Source organism: Schistocerca gregaria, chromosome 5 (assembly GCF_023897955.1).
Source record: "Schistocerca gregaria isolate iqSchGreg1 chromosome 5, iqSchGreg1.2, whole genome shotgun sequence".
Lineage (NCBI taxonomy): Eukaryota > Metazoa > Arthropoda > Insecta > Orthoptera > Acrididae > Schistocerca > Schistocerca gregaria.
This window is the reverse complement of record NC_064924.1, coordinates 463,191,578-463,215,352: the sequence shown is the minus strand read 5'-3', so window position 1 is coordinate 463,215,352 and position 23,775 is coordinate 463,191,578. Positions and strand designations below refer to the sequence as shown.

At 38.4% G+C, this 23,775-nt stretch overlaps 1 protein-coding gene across 8 annotated transcripts in view; it reads left to right on the top strand.

The window, feature by feature from the left end:
* The window catches only part of LOC126272063 (putative methyltransferase DDB_G0268948), a 125,497-nt gene that overhangs the window by 23,805 nt on the left and 77,917 nt on the right, over nt 1–23,775 (top strand). For 2 of the 8 annotated variants that reach the window (XM_049974599.1, XM_049974597.1), the window contains exon 2: nt 21,005–21,231. The exons of the other annotated variants lie outside the window; for them this stretch is intronic. The gene's annotated coding sequence lies outside the window, so the exon portion shown is untranslated. The remainder of the gene's footprint in view (nt 1–21,004; nt 21,232–23,775) is intronic. 8 annotated transcript variants of the gene reach the window in all.

Here is a 23,775-nt window from a genome sequence, read left to right as displayed (position 1 = left end):
AAATATTATGAAGGAATTAAAATCAAAATTTTCTTCTGGCATAGACAAACATTAAAAAATGTAAAACAGTACTAACTATGCCCCGTAGCTTATCTGTGCGACTCCTCGTTTTGTAGCGGCATTTTTGCAGAAAAACTATAAATGGTGAAGGTAAGGCCTCTGCTCAAGAAGGGAGACAATATAAATGAAAAGAACTGGGAAAAAATATTTTAATACTTATTTCATTCACAGAAAAAAAATATATATATATTTTTTAATCAAGCACCCAACATTGATTCAAGAAGCTCAAGTCAACAGAAGCTGCTCTTTTTTATTGTTAATAAACTTTTGATTGCAATAGACCAGAATAAACATGTACTGGCAATGTTACTTGACCTCTCAGAAGACTGATGTGATAGACAACAACTTACTGTATCAAAAATTGGACTAGGCAGAATTTTTTTTTTTTTTTTTTTTTTTTGGGGGGGGGGGGGGGGGGGGTTGTCACACGAATTGGTGGCATCTTACCTGAAAATCATAGAGCAGCTGGTAGAAATCATGTACTAGGAGAAAAGAAAACTCCCAAAAATATATAAAATTTGTGAATGATAGAAATGAATCGATAGAAGGCAAAACTGTTGCAGTACCACAATATGGAATATGTAATCGCACCTCTCCCATTCCAGAATGGTTCGCCACCAAGTATTCTTGTTAACGCAGAGAAAATTGTTGCAATACACCCTCATACCATACAAAACAAACATCCATTAACCCTCAATATAAATCTAGTTAATAAACAATCAGAAGCTTTAAACTCAACAAAATTTCTAGGAATATGGATTCAGGAAAACATGAGGTGTGTTACGCATATCAATTACATCAGCAAGAAGCTAAGCACAGTATGCTATGGCATAAAAATTCTTGATTGGTCCACATGAAAAGAAACATTAAAAAATGTGTACGGTGCCCAAGCACAATAATTGCTGTGAAAAGGAATGATTTTTTGGGGCAACTCATCAAGAATCAAAAGCTATTTCGAAACGAGTCCAAAAAGAGGATTGTAGGGGCACCTGGAAACTCCTGCAATCCCCTTATAAAGCACTGCAGGTACTACCATTGCCATGCCTGTATGTTCGTGAGGTAGCTGTGTGCATAAAGAAAATTTCAGAGACTAAAAACAACTTAGTAGGTGCAAGTCAAGCTGTCCACTCGTGACACCAGGCAGATATTGAAATATCACAGTGAATATACAAACATAATTCTGAGACAAAATGGATCACTGCAAACAGGCAAAAAGCTGTACAATAAACTTCCCCACCACATCAAGACAAAAGAATCAAAGTGGCTCTAAAAATTCAACTCGAAGAGGGACAGCTTCTCAGCCATGATGGCATTTATTTAGAATGGCCGGTTTTGGCAAACAGAGTTATCATCATACGATCTGTGATAGTGTACTTAAAGTGTAAAGCATATTGCATTATGAAAAGTAGTATACATTTCATTGATATGATACAGCAAGACCATGATAATCTGGTACTCGATAATCCAGCAGACCTGATAGTCTGGCAAACATCAGAAATTTTTCTGTATTTTTAGCTCAGCATGGCTGGCAGTGAAGTTGGACAGTTTCAAGAAACATGTGCATCTGCAAATGAACCAAATGCATGTTGAGCAGTAGAATTTGATGAATAGATCAACACTGACAGAAATTTAGCTATCGAAGAAGAGCTGACTGACGATGTGTTTTTACAAAGTGTATTCAGCCCACAGAAGGCACCATAAATTGAGAGGGATGATGGAGTGCATACAACTTATATCTCTTGTGATGAGGCTTTCAGAAGCCTTGCACATGTGAAATTCACTGAGAGCAGTGAACAATAAAACACTTCTGAAGTCATGAATCTGCACATCATACAAAAGAACTTTTGTCAAAAACGAACTCAATCCAAGACACAAGCATTCTGCATTTCTGCAATGTTCCAAAAATCTCAAAAGAAAATTTCTGATGAACCACCTGTGGTAAATGCCAGTCTGACATATTCAGAGTCTTCAATATCAGATATCTGTGCTATCCCTGAAGACTGTGATTCCAATTAAACTGCACCAAATTCTTGATAATAATTTTTATTAATTAGCCTGTTCCTGGTATTTTCAAATCAGTGGTGCTTATTTTATTTCATGACTGACAGACAAAAAATTATTTATGTATACTGAACTTTTTTAAAACTTTGGGCCATACACTGATGTAATAGAGAAGTATAGTTTTCATCTTTTGATTTAATTTTTTTTTTTTTTTTACAGAAAATCAATACGTACATTCAATTTGGTCATACTGTAATCTCTGCTGTTGAGCTTAACAAGTAACAGATTCTTGGTTTCATATATTAACCCTATAGGTTTTGCTTCTATGCCCTTTTTTAAAACGTGTTTTTAAAAATAATCCTGATAATCTGCCATATTCGATGATCCAACATTTTCTGATCCCCAAGCATTCTGGGTTATGAGGGACCTACCGTACATAGATTGAATTTATATTACACATACCTCTGTACTGGTTAGTACATTGGCCCCTTTGCAATATAAACGTACTCCACAAATTAATTAGCTAGCCAGTTGATGTAAGATGCATTGGCATGTCAAAGTTAAAACCAGTATATACAATATGTTCAAAGTTTAAACCAATATTTACAAAATGTTTTGCCCAGCGCATCCATCCCATATTACAGATCATGGAGTACGTTACTGATGCAGAAGCGCCACAGAACTGACACACAGTGAAAGTCACTACAGAATATATTCACATTTAGCATCGCTAGAGGTCGTTTGTGTATTCCTGTCATCATCAGTTGCAAATATTAACTTGTCAGGTTAATGAAAATGTGGTGACTTGTATACCATTACAGTTTATTCGTAGCAGATAGAAGCTAAAATATTTTCTAAAAACAGCAGGAGATACGTAACCATATGAAGGTAAAACAGTAAGTTGAGAAAGACAACATGTGATTGTGATCTAAGTCATATTTCAGAATCTTATTCTTATATGATGTTGATGTAAGATAGAATGATCACACAGTAACATTTATTGACAATAAGCTTGCCCAGCAGAAAACCAGTTGATGAAGAGATTGCACACTGTTGTTGTTGTCTTCAGTCCTGAGACTGGTTTGATGCAGCTCTCCATGCTACTCTATCCTGTGCAAGCTGCTTCATCTCCCAGTACCTACTGCAACCTACATCCTTCTGAATCTGCTTAGTGTACTCATCTCTCGGTCTCACTCTACGATTTTTACCCTCCACGCTGCCCTCCAATGCTAAATTTGTGATCCCTTGATGCCTCAAAACATGTCCTACCAACCGATCCCTTCTTCTAGTCAAGTTGTGCCACAAACTTCTCTTCTCCCCAATCCTATTCAATACCTCCTCATTAGTTACGTGATCTATCCACCTTATCTTCAGTATTCTTCTGTAGCACCACATTTCGAAAGCTTCTATTCTCTTCTTGTCCAAACTAGTAATCGTCCATGTTTCACTTCCATACATGGCTACACTCCAAACAAATACTTTCAGAAACGACTTCCTGATACATAAATCTATATTCGATGTTAACATATTTCTCTTCTTCAGAAACGCTTTCCTTGCCATTGCCAGTCTACATTTTATATCCTCTCTACTTCGGCCATCATCAGTTATTTTACTTCCTAAATAGCAAAACTCCTTTACTACTTTAAGTGTCTCATTTCCTAATCTAATTCCCTCAGCATCACCCGATTTAATTTGACTACATTCCATTATCCTCGTTTTGCTTTTGTTAATGTTCATCTTATATCCTCCTTTCAAGACACTGTCCATTCCGTTCAACTGCTCTTCCAAGTCCTTTGCCGTCTCTGACAGAATTACAATGTCATCGGCGAACCTCAAAGTTTTTACTTCGTCTCCATGAATTTTAATACCTACTCCAAATTTTTCTTTTGTTTCCTTTACTGCTTGCTCAATATACAGATTGAATAATATCGGGGAGAGGCTACAACCCTGTCTCACTCCTTTCCCAACCACTGCTTCCCTTTCATGCCCCTCGACTCTTATTACTGCCATCTGGTTTCTGTACAAATTATAAATAGCCTTTCGCTCCCTGTATTTTACCCCTGCCACCTTTAGAATTTGAAAAAGAGTATTCCAGTCAACATTGTCAAAAGCTTTCTCTAAGTCTACAAATGCTAGAAACATAGGTTTGCCTTTTCTTAATCTTTCTTCTAAGATAAGTCGTAAGGTCAGTATTGCCTCACGTGTTAGTTAGTATTTTGCAGCCGTGGCTTATTAAACTGATAGTTCGGTAATTTTCACATCTGTCAGCACCTGCTTTCTTTGGGATTGGAATTATTATATTCTTCTTGAAGTCTGAGGGTATTTCGCCTGTCTCATACATCTTGCTCACCAGCTGGTAGAGTTTTGTCATGACTGGCTCTCCCAAGGCCGTCAGTAGTTCTAATGGAATTTTGTCTACTCCGGGGGCCTTGTTTCGACTCAGGTCTTTCAGTGCTCTGTCAAACTCTTCACGCAGTATCGTATCTCCCATTTCGTCTTCATCTACATCCTCTTCTATTTCCATAATATTGTCCTCAAGTACACCGCCCTTGTATAAACCTTCTATATACTCCTTCCACCTTTCTGCCTTCCCTTCTTTGCTTAGAACTGGGCTGCCATCTGAGCTCTTGATATTCATACACGTGGTTCTCTTCTCTCCAAAGGTCTCTTTAATTTTCCTGTAGGCAGTATCCATCTTACCCCTAGTGAGATAAGCTTCTACATCCTTACATTTGTCCTCTAGCCATCCCTGTTTAGCCATTTTGCTCTTCCTGTCGATCTCATTTTTGAGACGTTTGTATTCCTTTTTGCCTGCTTCATTTACTACATTTTTATATTTTCTCCTTTCATCAATTAAATTCAATATTTCTTCTGTTACCCAAGGATTTCTAGCAGCCCTCGTCTTTTTACCTACTTTATCCTCTGCTGCCTTCACTACTACATCCCTCAGAGCTACCCATTCTTCTTCTACTGTATTTCTTTCCCCTATTCCTGTCAATTGTTCCCTTATGCTCTCTCTGAAACTCTGTACAACCTCTGGTTCTTTCAGTTTATCCAGGTCCCATCTCCTTAATTTCTCACATTTTTGCAGTTTCTTCAGTTTTAATCTACAGGTCATAACCAATAGATTGTGGTCAGAGTCCACATCTGCCCCTGGAAATGTCTTACAACTTAAAACCTGGTTCCTAAATCTCTGTCTTACCATTATATAATCTATCTGATACCTTTTAGTATCTCCAGGGTTCTTCCACGTATACAACCTCCTTTCATGATTCTTAAACCAAGTGTTAGCTATGATTAATTTGTGCTCTGTGCAAAATTCTACTAGGCGGCTTCCTCTTTCATTTCTTAGCCCCAATCCATATTCACCTACTATGTTTCCTTCTCTCCCTTTTCCTACACTCGAATTCCAGTCACCCATTACTATTAAATTTTCGTCTCCCTTCACTATCTGGATAATTTCTTTTATTTCATCGTACATTTCTTCAATTTCTTCATCATCTGCAGAGCTAGTTGGCATATAAACTTGTACTACTGTAGTAGGTGTGGGCTTCGTATCTATCTTGGCCACAATAATGCGTTCACTATGCTGTTTGTAGTAGCTTACCCGCATTCCTATTTTCCTATTCATTATTAAACCTACTCCTGCATTATCCCTATTTGATTTTGTGTTTATAACCCTGTAGTCACCTGACCAGAAGTCTTGTTCCTCCTGCCACCGAACTTCACTAATTCCCACTATATCTAACTTTAACCTATCCATTTCCCTTTTTAAATTTTCTAACCTACCTGCCCGATTAAGGGATCTGACATTCCACGCTCCGATCCGTAGAACGCCAGTTTTCTTTCTCCTGATAACGACATCCTCCTGAGTAGTCCCTGCCCGGAGATCCGAATGGGGGACTATTTTACCTCCGGAATATTTTACCCAAGAGGATGCCATCATCATTTTATCATACAGTAAAGCTGCATGTCCTCGGGAAAAATTACGGCTGTAGTTTCCCCTTGCTTTCAGCCGTTCGCAGTACCAGCACAGCAAGGCCGTTTTGGTTAATGTTGCAAGGCCAGATCAGTCAATCATCCAGACTGTTGCCCCTGCAACTACTGAAAAGGCTGCTGCCCCTCTTCAGGAATCACACGTTTGTCTGGCCTCTCAACAGATACCCCTCCGTTGTGGTTGCACCTACGGTACGGCCATCTGTATCGCTGAGGCACGCAAGCCTCCCCACCAACGGCAAGGTCCATGGTTCATGGGGGGGGGGGATTGCACACTATAGAGCCCCATATGTAGCTCATGATGTAGGTGATGAAGAGACAATCCATCATTAAGCAATTTTAACGCCACTGTCCCTAGCACTATCCTGCAGTTGATAAAACATCTTAGGTGTTCATAAACAGCACCTGCTAGATTGCCACATGATACGTAGCCCAAGGTCTGTGTATGGTTTTGGACTCTTAACAACCATTACAAAGGGAAAATAATTAAAATCTCAAAACCAAAATAGTAATCTGATAGTGATAAAGGAAATTAACTAAAGACATTAAAAGATTTGGATACAATAGGGATACAGTCATAAGTGTGAAGTGTAATTACACAGTATATTGCCTGTGGATATAACCAAGGACAGATCAGTGATGTAGGTACATAAAGATCACATCAAAATAAATATCCTATTCATGATCTGGCTTAAGACAAATGAAACATGATGACATTCAATTCTAAGATAACGTGGAATGTCAAGTATTCAACCCAATCAATAGCTCATGGTCTACATGTGGTGGCATTTAAAAGGCCACAGAAAAATGATTACTCCATGCCTAATCCAGCTTAAGATTGGTGAAACAGGGTGATGTTCAGCTATAAAGTAATATGAAATGTCAAGTGAACAATCCAGTCCGTAGCTCATAGTCTACGTGTGATGACATTTGAAAAATGGAAAACTGCTGTGTGGACTTCAGCATTTAATTATGCATTTTTTAGCAATGTTATGTGTGAAGACTAAAAAAAGAGTCTTAAAAATATTTCATGATGTACTGTAGTTGCAAATTTTTGGCTTTAGCTCATTTTATGAGGCTTTATGATAATACTGCTAAAATGTATAATTAAATGCTGAAGGCTACTTAGCAGCTTTCCATTTTACAAGTGTCATCACATGTAGACCATGAGCTATGAATAGCAATACTTAGTTGGCATTTCGCATTACCTTACAGCAGACTATCACCTTATTTCACGACTCTTAAGCTGGATTATGCATGGAATAATCATTTTTCTATGACCTATTAGTGGCTTTGTTTTTTTGCTTTTAAGATGTCATAACACGTAGACCATGAGTTACGGATCAGATTGACTACTTTATATTTCATGGTACCGTAGAGCTGAATGTCAGTAGTTTCACCTAACATAAGCTGGGTCATGAATAGGCTGTTTATTTTGCTGTGACATCTATGTACCTACACCACAGATTTGTCCTTGCTTATATCCAAGGGCAGTATACCATGTTATTAAATCTCATACTTATTACTATATCCCTGTTTTATTTAAATCTTGTAGTGTGAATTTTTTTGTCACAGCTGTCATATTACTATTACTATTATATATTACTATTTTAATTTTAAGATTTTTGTGTTTTCTGTTTTTAATGGATGTTGAGAGTCCAAAATCATACACAGACCTTATGCTATGTATCATGTGGTATACCTGGCAAGTGGTGGTGCGCAGGTGACCACCTATGGTATTTTTGCAACAGTAGGTGTGTGCTGAAGACAGAGATGTTAAAATTGCTTAATGAAAGGTTGCCTCTTTGTCACCTACACAATGAGCTACATATGGGGCTCTGTACTGTGTAGTCTCATTGTCAACTAGTTTTCCGCTGTGCAAGCTTATTGTCAATAAATATTTCAGAGTGATTATTTTGTTTTATATCTGACCCTGCACAAAGATAGGATTCTGAAGCAGAACTTAGGTTGTATTCTTAATGACGTTTTATCTTTTTCAACTGACTGCTTTGCCTCTATATGATTACATATCTGCTTCTGTTTTTAGAAAATGTTTTAGCTTCCATCTGCTACAAAAAATTGTAATTGTATACCAGTTACCAGATTTTTACTAAATTTAGATATTTATATTGCCAGTTGACAAAGACATTAATATACAAGCGACTTCTAGTGGCACTAGAAATCAACACGTTCTCTAGTGACTTTCACTGTATGTCAATTCTGTGGCACTCTTGCGCCAGTGGTATACTCTCCAATCTTTAATATGGGATGGATGCAGTGGGCAAAAACATCTTGCAAATAACTGGTTTGAACATTGAACATGTTGTATATAATGGTTTAAAATTTGAGCTGCCAGTGCATCTTATGTCAGCTGCCCAGCTAATAAGAAAATGGAGTATATTTATAGTGCAAAATGGCCACATGTATTAATCTGTACAGAGGTGTGTGTAATAATAATTCAATATATTTGTTATATTAATGACATGTTTACTAGTTTACATAATGTAATATCTTCTACAATTTATGTACACTATTCATAGATCAGATGATGGTAACTCTGGTTACCAAAACTAGTCATTGTAACTAAAGATTTTACAAATGTGATCTTGACTAAGAAGTTGTCTTTTTTCAAGATGAACATTTACATATCACCCCTTAGTACTCAGAATGGCTCTAAAAAAAACTTTTGCGAGATAGGTGATATAATGTAGTAAGTGAATATCTGTTGACATATATTTAAGTTACTTCCTTTTTTCTATTATGGTATCTAATATTGTTTTTGTTATCTTTTGTACTGTATATTAGATTGTACTATTATTTTAATGTATTATATTGCCATGCTTTACTGTACTGTATAACACGCTTAATATTATTTATGGTATTGAATCAATTTCACTGTAAAGTCCCATGTATTTATAACTGTGTATTGATGTACAAGATAAGCTACATCCTGTAGAAAGACAGGATGAATGGATATGGAATAAGTGAGTAAAAAACAAAGTTACTGTACAATTTATGTATCCTTGAGAACATCTGCTGTCATTCCATTGGCTCATGTGAGAGGGTATTTGGCCTGATTCAAGTATTCAAAAACTTGATTTTGTTCCTGAAACATCAGTGGAAGAATATACCAGTCTTCAGATGAGCAAATATTCTCTATTCAGAAAAAAATATTACTGTTATAAATTATGTCTACTGTATTGAGTGTTTTCTTAAAAACTGAATTAACTTGAGCATCTATTAAAGACTTTTGGTTAAGCCCATTTCATGTATAAGTTTAATCATAAAGAATTTGAGTTTTGTCAAAAGTATATTGTTCAGGATGTTTCAAATTTCAACAGTTTATGATAGAGTCTCAAAAAAATTAGAAACTATTATTTGTTATACAAGAAAAATAACAAATGAACAAAAAATCTCTTAATTTTATTTTCCCAAGTGACAGCTCATGCTTCAAGGATTATTTCATATGAAAAAAATTAAAGATCTTACCTTTCTCTTTATGTGATGTTTGGTGTAATGATGAACCATGTTTTTTACAAAATAAAATACATAAATGTAAATTTACATTTTTTTCCTGTCCTTGTGGTTATACTTAAAGGTACGAGTTATTTGTTTTTATAAACCTTACACTGTGGAGTATATAATCACCAAATTCCACATAGTTTGAATGATAAATGGAAGAAAATTGTAATTTATATTTCAAATATTAGCAGGTGCTGTGTGCCATCACATTGTTAAAAATGGTAAAACTTCCAAACTTGGTAGGGCCCTAAAATGGAAACAGTGTAATAAAAAAATAAAGTTGGTATGGTTGCCTATCTCTGTGGGGAGAATGAATAAGCCAAATTACATCGGAATCAGAGATGAAGGGTGATAAAAAAAAATTCTGGTTGAAAAGGCATGGAATGACCCATTGATAAAACCTGCTTCTCAGTATTGTCTTTGTGACATGCACCATATATACACTAATACAGCACTTAAAAGATATTGTATTGACTTACTGCTGACTTCAGAAAGCTTTCCATTCCAAGCACTGTGATTGGATTATTAATGTTAATAAGGGAGAAAAATTCTGGTATCTTTCCCTGAATGTTCCTGAATTCCACTGTAGGTGGCTTTTAGCTCTCTTGCAGACATATGTTTAATGAACATGGGGCCATGAGCCATTGTAGTACTCCTTTTTTATATTGCAGTTTCCATCTCCTTCCATTCTATTTCCCCACTCACTCTATCTTTGCCAGCTGTCATGATGATAGCCTGGCTTTCACATCAGTCATGTCTTGGGTTATTTTTATGGCCTCTTATGTTACTTCTTACCTTTATTAATGTCTTTTGGTCCCTATTGAGGTCTGAGCTCTATTATTTTCTAAATTTCTCCAAATTGTGCAGGGAAACACACTCAGTCTATCTGCTAAAGTGTGACTGTACTGATACCCATTTCTGGGGACACTAACTACCAAACCATAAACCTAATATGTTAGTAGCTAGTGTGTTGTAGGCATGCCACCATGAACCACATGTTTGTAGCCCCCTGACAATGCAGGGATTGCACTACTGATATCTGCACTGTCAACATTGCGTGGATTAAAGGAAGACATTGAAGCAATTTAGAGGTGGGATGTTAGATTTGCTACTGGTAGGTTCGAACAACATGCAAGTGTTATGGATATGCTTCAGGAATTCAAATAGTGATCTTTGGAGAGAAGGTGGTGTTCTTTTCAATGAGTACTACTGAGAAAATACAGAGAAGCAGCACTTGAAAATGATTGCAGAATGATTCTACTGCCTCCAGCATACATTGCTCATAAGTAACATGAAGAGAAGATACATGTAATTTGGGCTCATACGGAGGCATATAGAAAGTCATTTGCCCTTGCTTTATTTGTGAGTGGAACAGGAAAGGAAATTACTAGTTGTTGTATGGGACACCCTCTGCCACACCCTGTACAGTGAATTGCAGAGTATCGATGTAGGTGTAGATATAGAGCAAGTGTCAAACCCTATTCTGCCTCTGAGACTCCTGACAACACTAATTATACCATTTAGGCTTGGTCATGGCAGGATGGTATCCATGGAGGCAATACCCAATTGAAGTGGGTGACACCAGACTAGACAGCCTGCCATGAAGTAACTCAGACATGAAGCCCTTGCTCCAATGTTACAAAATCTCCTTGATGTGAGGCACAGTTGACCATTTTATCCTCCCTTATCTTACCAGCATCAGAAACGTAGAGACCCCATCCTCATCTGGAGAAGCATTCTTCTACTCTGGTGTCCCTGCGTAGAGGGTCCCCATCAGGGGAATCCTTTCCTGAAACCATGCAGGCTTGCAGACCAGCACTGGTCAGTGGCCTAAAGAACTGCAGGCTCTGAGTGGTGGAGCCATCCCATCTTCATCTGACCCTAGTCTTAAATTGGGAATTATCACAGACCTTTGACATTTCAACAACGTCAAAAGACAAGTCAATGTAAAATCCAAGATGAAGATGATTCTGGCAGGTCCGTGACCCCAGATTCTCCTGCTGTACCTTAATTGGAACCTGCACTCCTCGGCATGTAACCACTGCAGGTGCTGGCGAGTGAAGACTCTGAAACATAGTTTGATACTCTGGCCTATTCCTCATCGTCCCCTCTTCAGCCCCCCCCCCCCCCCCATTTTTCCATAGCAGTTATATAGTTTGACTGAATGGGTATTACTGTCAGCTCCTTCAATTATGATGACTTCTGTCTGGCTATCCTAAATTTCTGTATTGTCCTATTGCCCTGATAGAAACCCATATTTCCAGTAAGAGTGAAACTCAGTTTGGACTATGATAACTGTAGGAACTGTACTAGCCTCGAGAGACTTCCTGCATAATCATTCACACTCATTATAGTGAATGGGTTCCCCTCTTAACATTGTTAGATGGGGTTGCCGTGCAGATTCAAACGACCATTGCAGTCACAATTTGCAAAATTTACCTGCTGCTAGGCACGCATCCTCCTCCTTGGGGATTTTAATGAGCTTAACTCCTTGCAGGGAAGTTCGAGATAGTCTGGGAGGATCTCCATAATGAACCTCCATGGCAACATATTCCCTACCTGTTTCAGCGCAGCACAGCACAGTACATGGTTCGTTCTTGACCAGTGATTTTAGACTTTGCTTACCCAACTTAGTTACCTTATTACAATGGGCTGCACATAATGATCTCTGACAGTGGTGTTCTAAGCCACCCTCACATCTTAGAACATAGATTGCTCCACTCTATCACCATTCTATAAGGTTTTTGTTTCATCACAATGTAATAGTAGATGCCGGGCATATGTTTCAATGACACAGTGAGCATTGCTAGATACAGTTCACTATTGTAAAGTAAGACTTGCCATCTGTGCTTTCCTAATTAGCTCAGTGGACAGGCTTGTGCCAAAGCCTGGGATTCTACTCTTGGAATTTCAGTGTTACAAAGTACAACTCAACTGTGCCTCCACTGTCCACCAATTCCCTCCACCCAAACTATCATATTCTTTTTCCTCCACGGGAGTTATGAGCCCTGACACTGAACCTAGGAGCTGGCCTCCAGACTGTCATTTGAATGAAAAACCACCATAGAGATCTCCCCCCACCCTCCCGCCCCCCCTTTTTGACAGTACCCATTGGATCACCTCACATACCTGTCATTGGTGCATACTTAGACTATAGGTTTGGCTACATATATCCTATGGCCATAATGTTTCTGTTTCTCTCATTGTCCACCAACGCATTTTCTCTGTGGTACCTGTGAGTACCAAGGAGCCTAAATCGTCTATACCAGTGGCTCTAAATATTCTGGAAGTAATGGATGCACTTTCACATATACCAACAGTCAGGTATTACATTCTCTGCCAAGAAACCTATAGGCTATTCTTGGTGGAACTGATGGCTATCGCCATAGCCATCCATTTTATCAAGAAGAAAGACCACAACCAATTTTTGATGTGATGTAACGAACAATCTCCAAGCTGTTAGTTATAGTGTCCACTATCCATGATCTTATACATGATCTCAACCACATTGGCCAATCGGTTGTCTTCCTCTGTGCGTTCCCTGAGAATGATATGGCCTTTTAACTAGCCCAGGAAGCAACCTTGTGACTTACTGTGCTCTACAAGTGTATCTACTCTAAAAATTACTCTGGAACTGGGAATAGTGGGCTACCCCTCCCACTAACAAGCTATGTAAAAATAAGGAGGCTTCTGCTGTGTGGTGTTCCACCTTACATATGTCTCAGAGGAAGACTACAACTTTATGACAGCTCTGTGTTGGGCATAATCAACTGACCAATGGCTTCATCCTGTATAATGACCATCTTTTCTTGCCATCCCAATCCCCCCACCTCCCCTTCCATTGTAGCTGTGGTGTTTTGCTGGCAGTTACTCACATCCTGGTTTTACACTTTTTTTTTTTAATTGTGATTTATTTCCACCTTTAATTAATTAATGTATTTATTCATTTATTTAGCAGCTTATGATGTGCATCTATGGAGTAAGTCCAAGTACATATTTGCTTTGTCAGTTTTCCACTAAAATACACTCCTGGAAATTGAAATAAGAACACCGTGAATTCATTGTCCCAGGAAGGGGAAACTTTATTGACACATTCCTGGGGTCAGATACATCACATGATCACACTGACAGAACCACAGGCACATAGACACAGGCTACAGAGCATGCACAATGTCGGCACTAGTACAGTGTATATCCACCTTTCGCAGCAATGCAGGCTGCTATTCTCCCATGGAGACGATCGTAGAGATGCTGCATGTAGTCCTGTGGAACGGCTTGCCATGCCATTTCCACCTGGCACCTCTGTTGGACCAGCGTTCGTGCTGGACGTGCAGACCGCGTGAGACGACGCTTCATCCAGTCCCAAACATGCTCAATGGGGGACAGATCCGGAGATCTTGCTGGCCAGGGTAGAACAATGGGTTCGATGACGGTTTGGATGTACCGTGCACTATTCAGTGTCCCCTCGACGATCACCAGAGGTGTACGGCCAGTGTAGGAGATCGCTCCCCACACCATGATGCCGGGTGTTGGCCCTGTGTGCCTCGGTCGTATGCAGTCCTGATTGTGGCGCTCACCTGCACGGCGCCAAACACGCATACAACCATCATTGGCACCAAGGCAGAAGCGACTCTCATCACTGAAGACGACACGTCTCCATTCGTCCCTCCATTCACGCCTGTCGCGACACCACTGGAGGCGGGCTGCACGATGTTGGGGTGTGAGCGGAAGACGGCCTAACTGTGTGCGGGACCGTAGCCCAGCTTCATGGAGACAGTTGCGAATGGTCCTTGCCGATACCCCAGGAGCAACAGTGTCCCTAAATTGCTGGGAAGTGGCGGTGCGGTCCCCTACAGCATTGCGTAGGATCCTACGGTCTTGGCGTGCATTCGTGCGTCGCTGTGGTCCAGTCCCAGGTCGACGGGCACGTGCACCTTCCGCCAACCACTGGCGACAACATCGATGTACTGTGGAGACCTCATGCCCCACGTGTTGAGCAATTCGGCGGTACGTCCATCCGGCCTCCCGCATGCCCACTATACGCCCTCGCTCAATGTCCGTCAAGTGCACATACGGTTCACGTCCACGCTGTCGCGGCATGCTACCATTGTTAAAGACTGCGGTGGAGCTCCGTATGCCATGGCAAACTGGCTGACACTGACAGCGGCGGTGCACAAATGCTGCGCAGCTAGCGCCATTCAACGGCCAACACCGCAGTTCTTGGTGTGTCCGCTGTGCCGTGCGTGTGATCATTGCTTGTACAGCCCTTTCGCAGTGTCCGGAGCAAGTATGGTGGGTCTGACACACCGGTGTCAATGTGTTCTTTTTTCCATTTCCAGGAGTGTACATTACTTTTACTGATTATTACTATAGTTTTGCTAAGATGACTAATAAATTTTAGCCACAACATTTCTGGAAATTTACATCATAGTTACAAAATTTTAAAAGCTGTAAACTGAATGGATTTTATGAGGCATACATAATCTACATACTTAAATTAAAGAACATTTAATTTCAATAATTCTATACTATGAGTCCATCATTTTATATATACGGTATAATACAGTCATATAGCATATACATATTCTAGATCCCATTTTATTTACATTTATAAAACATTTGACAGCAATAATACTGTAGAAAACAAAATATTTAGATAAAACAATGCTGTTAAGAAGTTAACACATTTTACGTTTTCTCTATAGCTGTGTACTTTTTTTTTTTTAGTGTACTATACCTGTTGGCTTTACTTATTTTTGTTTGAAAGAAATTCTCTCATTAAATATAATTGGGTTTCTAATAGCAGTTGTTCGATTGACTGTTTAAACTTATCCTTCGATTTGGCATTAACGATGTGTCGTGGTAACGAGTTGTACAACTTTACTGCCATACAACCACTGCTGCTTTCATACTGAGTTGTGTTATGCTGTGTAATTCTTTATTTCTTGGTGTTTCTGGTGTGCTGCTGGTGTACATCTTCAATTTTGTTGAATTTATCTTTATGATCCCAAGCACAAAGCAGAATTATATATGTGTACAAGCTGTAGAAGGTTAGAATCTTATATTTTTTGAAAAGAGGCTTGCAACTATCTCTTGTTCTTTTGTTTCCTATTATTCTAATTGCTCTCTTTTGTAATTTGAATATTTTAATTGCCTTAGTCGAGTGGCCCCAGATTTCTATACCACAGCTCATTATAGCACTGAAGTATGGAAAAGTGCACCATGCGCACATCATCTCCAATTATTAGTGGCTTAATTTGTCTCAGAGCAAAAACAGCACTGCTAAGTTTATTGCTTATATTGGAAACATGATCTTTCCGTCCTAAACAACTATCCATGGTGATTGCTAAAAATGTAGCACTTTCAACTACTCTTACATCTAGCTCTTGCAAATTTGTCACTTCACATGTTTTTCTTTTGTTGTTCCTAAATAGGATTTCATTAGTTTTCTCATAATTGAGAATTGACGTATTCACTTCAAACCAGTGGGTGATCGTTTCAACTGTTTGATTACTTTTACTTATGGCCCCCTGTAAGCTCAGTCTCACAGTTATGCTTGTTGTGTCATCTGTGAAGTGTGTCAATTCACTGTCTACATTACAAGGTAAATCATTTACATATACAAGGAAAAGGAGGGGGTCCTAGAATATTACCCTGTGGCACCCCATGTTTTATATTTTGTAGTTCTGATAGCTGTTTGCCTAGATTGTTTGACACTTCCACTGCTTGTTTTCTGTTTTGCAGAAATGACTTTATGATATCAAGAGCAGTTCCTCTAATTCCATAGTGGTGTTAACTTCATTATTAATATGTGGTGATTGACGAGATCAAAAGCTTTAGATAAGTCACAAAAAACACCTACTGGGATTTGGCCTTGATCTAGGCCTGCAGAAATTATATTAATAAGTTCAAATGCAGCTGACTCTGTAGATTTTTCCTTCTGGAACCCAAACTGTCTGCCATTTATGATACAGTTTTTATCAAAAAATGCCATTAACCTAACAAATATTATTCTTTCTAGGATCTTTGACAAAATGGGAAGGAGGCTAACTGGTCTGTAATTATGTGGACACATGCGATCACCTTTTTTTGAATAGTGGTAGTACTCTGGCAATCTTCATTGTATCTGGGAAGATTCCTTTTTCGAGACATGAGATGACTAAGTGACAGAGGGCTTTAGCAATTTCACTAGTAGTTAGCTTCAAAATTTTACTTGACAAGCCATTTATGTATGTGTGTGGATGCTTTACTTTTTAGTTTCTCTATTATTTTTCTAATCTCTTGTTCAGTTGTCAGATACAGGTAACATATGTTACCCTTACCAGATCGCTGGTGGGGCAGTTATGGAATGAGTGCCTCTTGTTGCATAGTGAGCCTCAGGGTGGTGATGGTGGTGGTGGTGGTGGTGGTGGTGGTGGTGGTGGAAAGTGGTGGGGTATGTTGGCTCTGTTATGATTGTTATGTCTGCTGGCCCAGCATTTTTCCTTTTATCTAATTTTACCATCATCTGTGTCTTTTTGATCTTTATCACACATGTAGCCCTTTCCTCTTTTACTTGTATTGACTTCCCCATGACTAGTCTAGGTGGATGTTGTTTATTACGGCACTGATTTATTACTGCAAGGTGTTGGTTGAATGTTTTGTGTGGGAGTGGTGTCTCTGCCATTACCAAGTGCCATGACATTATGACCAGTTGACCTTATCTGCATGTATATACACACTCCACAAGCCACCAAACGATGCGTGGCAGAGGATACCTTGAAGAACAACTAGTCGTTCTGTGATGAAGAAAGCTGGAATATTTTTACTTCCCCTCTTGTTTTGCCATCTGCCTCCGTAAAATTCATTTCTTCCAGTTCTGATTAATTACCATTAGCATAGTGAGTATATTCTGTATTTTCATAAAAGAGAAAGGTTGATCCTCAGTTTTAAAGAATACACCAGATATAATTTTGTGCTTGGTTTTCTGTATGTAATTGATTTTCTAAATTATTTTCAGAATTATTAGTTAATACTGTTGTTGTAATGTGAAATCAGTATTTTTTTCGTAATTTAAATTCTATTGACATATAAACAAATATAAATTCTGTACTGATTATAAACATTTGGAGGAACAACTAATAGTATTCTTAAGAAATCTGTTTGGCTCTATTCGAAAACATGTTAGCAAAGCCAGATCTTAATTAATTCCAAAATAATTACCAGTTTTGTCAAACGTATTGTTTGCATAACTGTATCTGTTAATTTCATTATTTAAATAAATGATTCAGCTTAACTCTTGTAATAGAAGAAACTCTTAAAAAGATGGAATTGTTCGATGTATTCAGTTAATTTAATGAGTTAAGTTTTAATTGTAATTACTGTAAATTAAACATCAAACAATGTGTAGTTTCAGTGGCTATTATTGTGATGATATCTAAGGGCCTGAATTTTGGCCCCAAGACAGTCATTCTATGGCAGAGTTTCAGACAAGAAACCTGTTGGTTAGAGCAACAACAATGCATCAACTTAACCGTGAAATAAGTGTTACACCAACAGGCCATGTGTTAAAGTAATGGCAGTGTCTGTTCAATTGATTTGGAAGACTGTGAAATGTGTGGTTAGGTTTTTTCTGCTCATAGATGTTCAAAAGTAAATTATTGCATCAGTATGTTGAAGTTTGCCTGCCAACTATTAATGAGGCTTATTGAAAGTTAAACAATAGTTCAATGGCCATATAACTGTGTATTATTCAGGGGCTGTGAACAGTGAAGGTAAAGAACTGTGAAATGCTAATGTGCACTTGTCAGCTACATCATTTCAAGTAGTCAGTGTTGAACTCTCCCCCCATATCAATGAAGAAATAAAGCTGGCGAACATTACATATGGTGTCCTGGGTGAGGACTATTTTATGTGGGCACAATAAACTAGGACCTGTGAACTCTAACTGTGAACTTGAGCGGTTTACAGTGATTTAAATGGATGAGATGCAACAGCCAATCAGCGCTGGGGCTTCATGGCCACAGCATGACAGCAACCAATCAGTGAGCGGGTTCTATGGAAGCAGCCATTGAGTACAGGAGCAGCTAATCAGCACATAGGTGGACACATCTAAACAAGACACCTTGCCAAGAGAATTACACCTTGCAGCAGCCATGCAGATGACACATCGAGATGACAACCGCAGCAGCAATAGCAGCAGCAGATGAGTGATTAAGAATAATGTAATTTCATAGCAAAAGCCATTTTATATTAAGTGATACATAATGAGTGGTCTTAATGAAAAATACAGTGTGATGGGAGACAAGGGACAACAGGAGTCTGGTTCTGTAGACAACGATGGTTATAAATCAGACATGAATGTAACTTCGAATGATGGGGACAAAAGTCCTATTGTAGATGAAATGACTAAAGCACTATCTGCATTGTGTGGTGATGTGAGTGAAATGGCTGAAAACAGTACTGAAGTGGGTGAGATCATTAAGGTCAAGGAGGTGGAACCTAGTATCGAAAGTCAGCTAGGGCAAAATTTTATGCAGATGGAAAAGTGGAAGTGATGTTAAGGCAAGTTAAAAGTAGTTTGAGTGGTATATTTATGAAAGAAGACATTAGTAGGGTGGAAAATAGTATGAAAGAAGACATTAGTAGGGTGGAGAAGAAAACTGATAGCATTAGAACTGACATAGTTAGCTCAAAGGATGAAATCTTTCAGAATTAAAGAACAAGGTTGAGGCAGTAGCTAAGTTTGTGATGAAAAGATAAAGAAAGTAGTACATAACACTGATGAGAAATTGACATTAATGAGTAGTAAATGTGTAGAAGAGAGAAAGAAGCTTTATGATGACTATAGTAGGAGGGTGGAGTCTTCTGCAAAACAGTATAAAGATGAAGTCAAAGCTGCCAGAAAATTTTGTGCTGAAAACCGGTTTAAACTTGAGAACCAGATCGATCAAATTAAAAATGATTTTGAAACTGAGGTAGAAACCAAGTGTTCAGTAGTGGTAGAGGAAAAACTGCTAAAAGTAAATGAAAATGTAGATTCAAAATTGGCTGAAATACAGAAAAAGATGGAAGAGATGCAAAATCTGAAGCATAGAGTATGTAGTGTTCCAAACAGTCCTCCATTTGCTAGTTGTAAGTAACTTAATAATTTTGAACAATATGGGGAAGCGCATCTGCTGGATTTCATTAGGGAATTTAATGATTTGCCTGAAACATGGAATGACAAAGAGAAAATGTTGTTTGTGAGAGGTTTTTTTGAAAGGGGGTGCTTATAGATGGGTAGCTCAGGTAGCTGATAGCTGTACTTTATGGCAAAGCTTTGAGAAAGCATTTTTAGATGAGTATTGATCCAAAGAGAAGCAGCAGAGAATTTTGAGCAAATTTTGGGGAGGAGAGAGATTTGACTCTAGGAAGGGTACTGTGAAAGGTTTCTGTCAGCTTTGGATAAACAAACTGAAATATTTGGACAAAGAGGTACATGATGAATGAATAATTATGGGTTTAGAAATTAAACTACTTCAGAAAGTTAGAGAATTGCTTGTACCTGCCCCTGTGGCCAAGGAGAACCACCTCCAAGGGAACTAATAACAGTGCATTTCCTTACTAACTGCCACTTGGACCTGTTGAAGGCCTGGACAACTTTTTGAGGAAATGTATAGAAGCTCATTGAAGGTGTGAAAGTGATTGTGAAAAATACTAAATATTGAGAAAGTGAAATTTTCTGTCTAAAAAGTGAACTGCAATGCACAGTGTAATTTAAGTTATTGCAACCCATGAGGGTTAATTGTTTGAAGCATGACAGGATGTGTACCAAGTGGTATGTATCTTAGAATCTAATCATTGTTTATCCATGAAGGACATCACTTATGATGAAGATACCTATTTTTATTAAAAATATAACTTGTGTATATTTTGTGCCATTGTACAATACACTATATGTAAATATTTTGTATGGGGATTTTCATATGGCCAGTTCATATAAGTTGGAGTTTGAAAAACATATGTGCTTTAGATTTGATAAGATTTTTTTTTTTTTTGTGTGTGTGTGTGTGTGTGTGTGTGTGTGTGTGTGTAGATTTTTAACCCACTGTTCGCGGTCACTTGTGGTCGTTGAATTGCTCAGTTAGCAATTTGCAATATCTATCTGATCAATCCAATGAGGGGGTGATGTGATGAAGCAAGCTGGGATATTTTTACTTCCCCTCTTGTTTTGTCATTTGTCTCCTGGAAATTCACTTTTTTCATTTCTGACTAATTACCATTAACATACATGAGTATAATCTGCATTTTCATGAAAGAGAAAGATTGGCCCTCAATTTTAAAGAATATAACACCAGATCTAATTTTGTGCTTAGTTTTATATATGTAATTGATTTTCTAATTTATTTTGACAGTTCCTAGTTAACACTATTGTTATAGGGTGAAATCAGTAATTGTTTTGTAGGCCCACCCGGTTGTGCATGTGGTCTAACGCACGGCTTTCCGGGCAGGAAGGAGCGCCTGGTCCCTGGCACGAATCCACCCGGCGGATTTGTGTCAAGGCCCAGTGAACCGGCCAGTCTGTGGATGGTTTTTAGGTGGTTTTCCATCTGCCTCGGCGAATGCGGGCTGGTTCCCACTTTTCCGCCTCAGTTACACTGTCGGCTATTGCTGCGCAAACAAGTTCTCCACGTACGTGTACACCACCATTATTCTACCACTCAAACATAGAGGTTACACTTGTCTCGTGTGAGACGTTCCCTGGTGTGGGGGGGTGTCTACTGGGGGCCAAACTGCGCAATAACCCTGGGTTCAGTGTGGGACGGTGGAGCAGTGAAGTGGACTGCAGTAGTTATTGTGGGGTTGTGGACCACTGCGGCTGCGGCGGGGACGGTGCCTCTCCATCATTTCTGGGTCCCTGGTTAACATAGAATACATACAATTGTTTTGTAACTTAAGTTCTGTTGTTGACTTATAACAAATATAAATTCTGTACTAATTATAAACATTTGGAAGAACAACTAATAGTATTCTTAAGACATCTGTTTGGCTCTATTCGAAAACATGTTAGCAAAGGCAGATCTTAATTAATTCCAAAGTAATTACCAGTTTTGTCAAAAGTATTGTTTGCGTAACTTTATCTGTTAATTTCATGATTTAAATAAATGATTCAGCCTAACTCTTGTATTAGAAGAAACTCTTAAAAAGATGGAATTGTTCGATGTATTCAGTTTATTTAATGAATTAAGTTTTAATTGTAATTACTGTAAATTAAACATCAAACAATGTGTAGTTTCAGTGGCTATTATTGTGATGATATATTAGGGCCAAATTTTTGGTTCTGAGACAGTCATTCCACACCCGAGTTTCAAATAAGAGACCTGTGTTGGTTAGAACAACGACAGTGCATCAACTTAACCATTAAATAAGTGTTACACCAATAGGCCATGTGTTAAAGCAATGACAGCGTCTGCTCGATTTATCTGAAAGACTGTGAAATGTGTGGTTAGGTTTTTACTGCTTGTAGATGTTCAATAGTAAACTATTGTAGCAGTATGTTGATGTTTCCCTGCAAACTACTAATGAGGCTTATCGAAAATTAAACAATGGTGCACTGGCCATATAACTGTGTATTATTCAGGGCTTGTGAACAGTGAAAGTAAAGAACTGTGAAACACAAATGTACACTTGTCAGCTACATCATTTAAAGTAATCAGTGTTGAACTTCCAGCCCCCATTTTTTGGCCAGTATTGCAGTGCAATACATTGACACGAAGGACCATCAATAAAGAAAAAAAGCAGTTGGATGTCACAATTCCACTTCTAGTTTCACATGCACATAGAACACAGGGAAAAACAAATGCCTGTATGCTTCATACAAGCCCTAGGTTCTTTTTGCTTGTCTTCAGAGTAGTCATACGGAAAGTTTGTCTGTGACTATAAAATTATTCTGCAGTCAGTCACAATTCCAGTTCTCTAAATTATCTCAACAGTGCTTCACAAAAAGAACTTCATCTTACTTCCAATGATTCCCATTTGATTTCACAGAGCATTTCCGTAATACTTGTGTGTTGATTGAACATACTGGTAAAAAATCTAGCAGCATGCCTTTGAATTGCTTTGATGTCTTCCTTTAATCCAACCTGTTGGGTATCCTGAACACTCAAGCAGTAGTCAAGAATGGGTTGCATTAGTGTTCTATATGTGGTCTTCTTTATAAATGAGTTACAGTACCTAGAATTCTCCAACTAAACCAAAGTCTACCATTCACCTTCTCCATGTCCAAACTTAGGTGCCCATTCTATTTGACATCACTTTCTAACATTACATGTAGATATTTAATCAGCATGGCTGTGCCAAGCAGCACACTGCTGATAGTGTATTTAGACATTGCAGGTTTGTTTTTCGTACTTGTCTGGATTACCTTACATTCTTCTACATCTAGAGCAAGCTGCCTTTCATCACACATGTAGAAATACTGTATAAATCATTCTTTGCCCAATTATAGTCACTCAACAATAACAACACTTTCCTGCTATCAGCAAATAACTGCATATTGCTGCATACTCTGTCTACCAGATCATTTGTTTATCTAGAAAATGAGCAGTCATATCACACTTCCCTGGGGCACTACTAACAGTACCCTTGTCTCCGATGAACATTTGTTGTCCAGAACAATATACTGGGCTCTAAGAAGACTTCAAGCCATTAACATATCTGAGAAGCTATCCCATATGCTCTGACCTTTGTTATCAGTTTGCAGTGGGACACTGTGTCAAATGCTTTTTGAAAATTAAAAAAATATGGAATTTTCCCTTTGTCTTTCAACCATGGTTTGCTGGATATCATGGGAGGAAAGAACAATCAGAGTCTCACATGGATGATGCTTTCTAAATCCCTACTGATTTGTGGAAAGAAGGTTTTCTGTCCCAAGGAAATTTGTTCTATTTGAACTTCCAATATGCTCAAGAATTCTGCAGCAAAACAGTATTAAGGATATTGATCTGTAATTTTACAGATACATTCTTTTATCTTGATATACAGGAGTCATCTACGCTTTTTTCTACCTGCTTTGCACTTAATGTGTTACGCAGGAGATTTGCAATAAATGCAATTTAAATAAGGGACCAGTGCTGACAAGTACTCTTTCTCCTGAACTGACAACTTGTTTTCAACTCTGTCAGTTGCTTCTCAATAGCAGGGATGCCTATTTCTATATCCTCCACATAGGAGTCT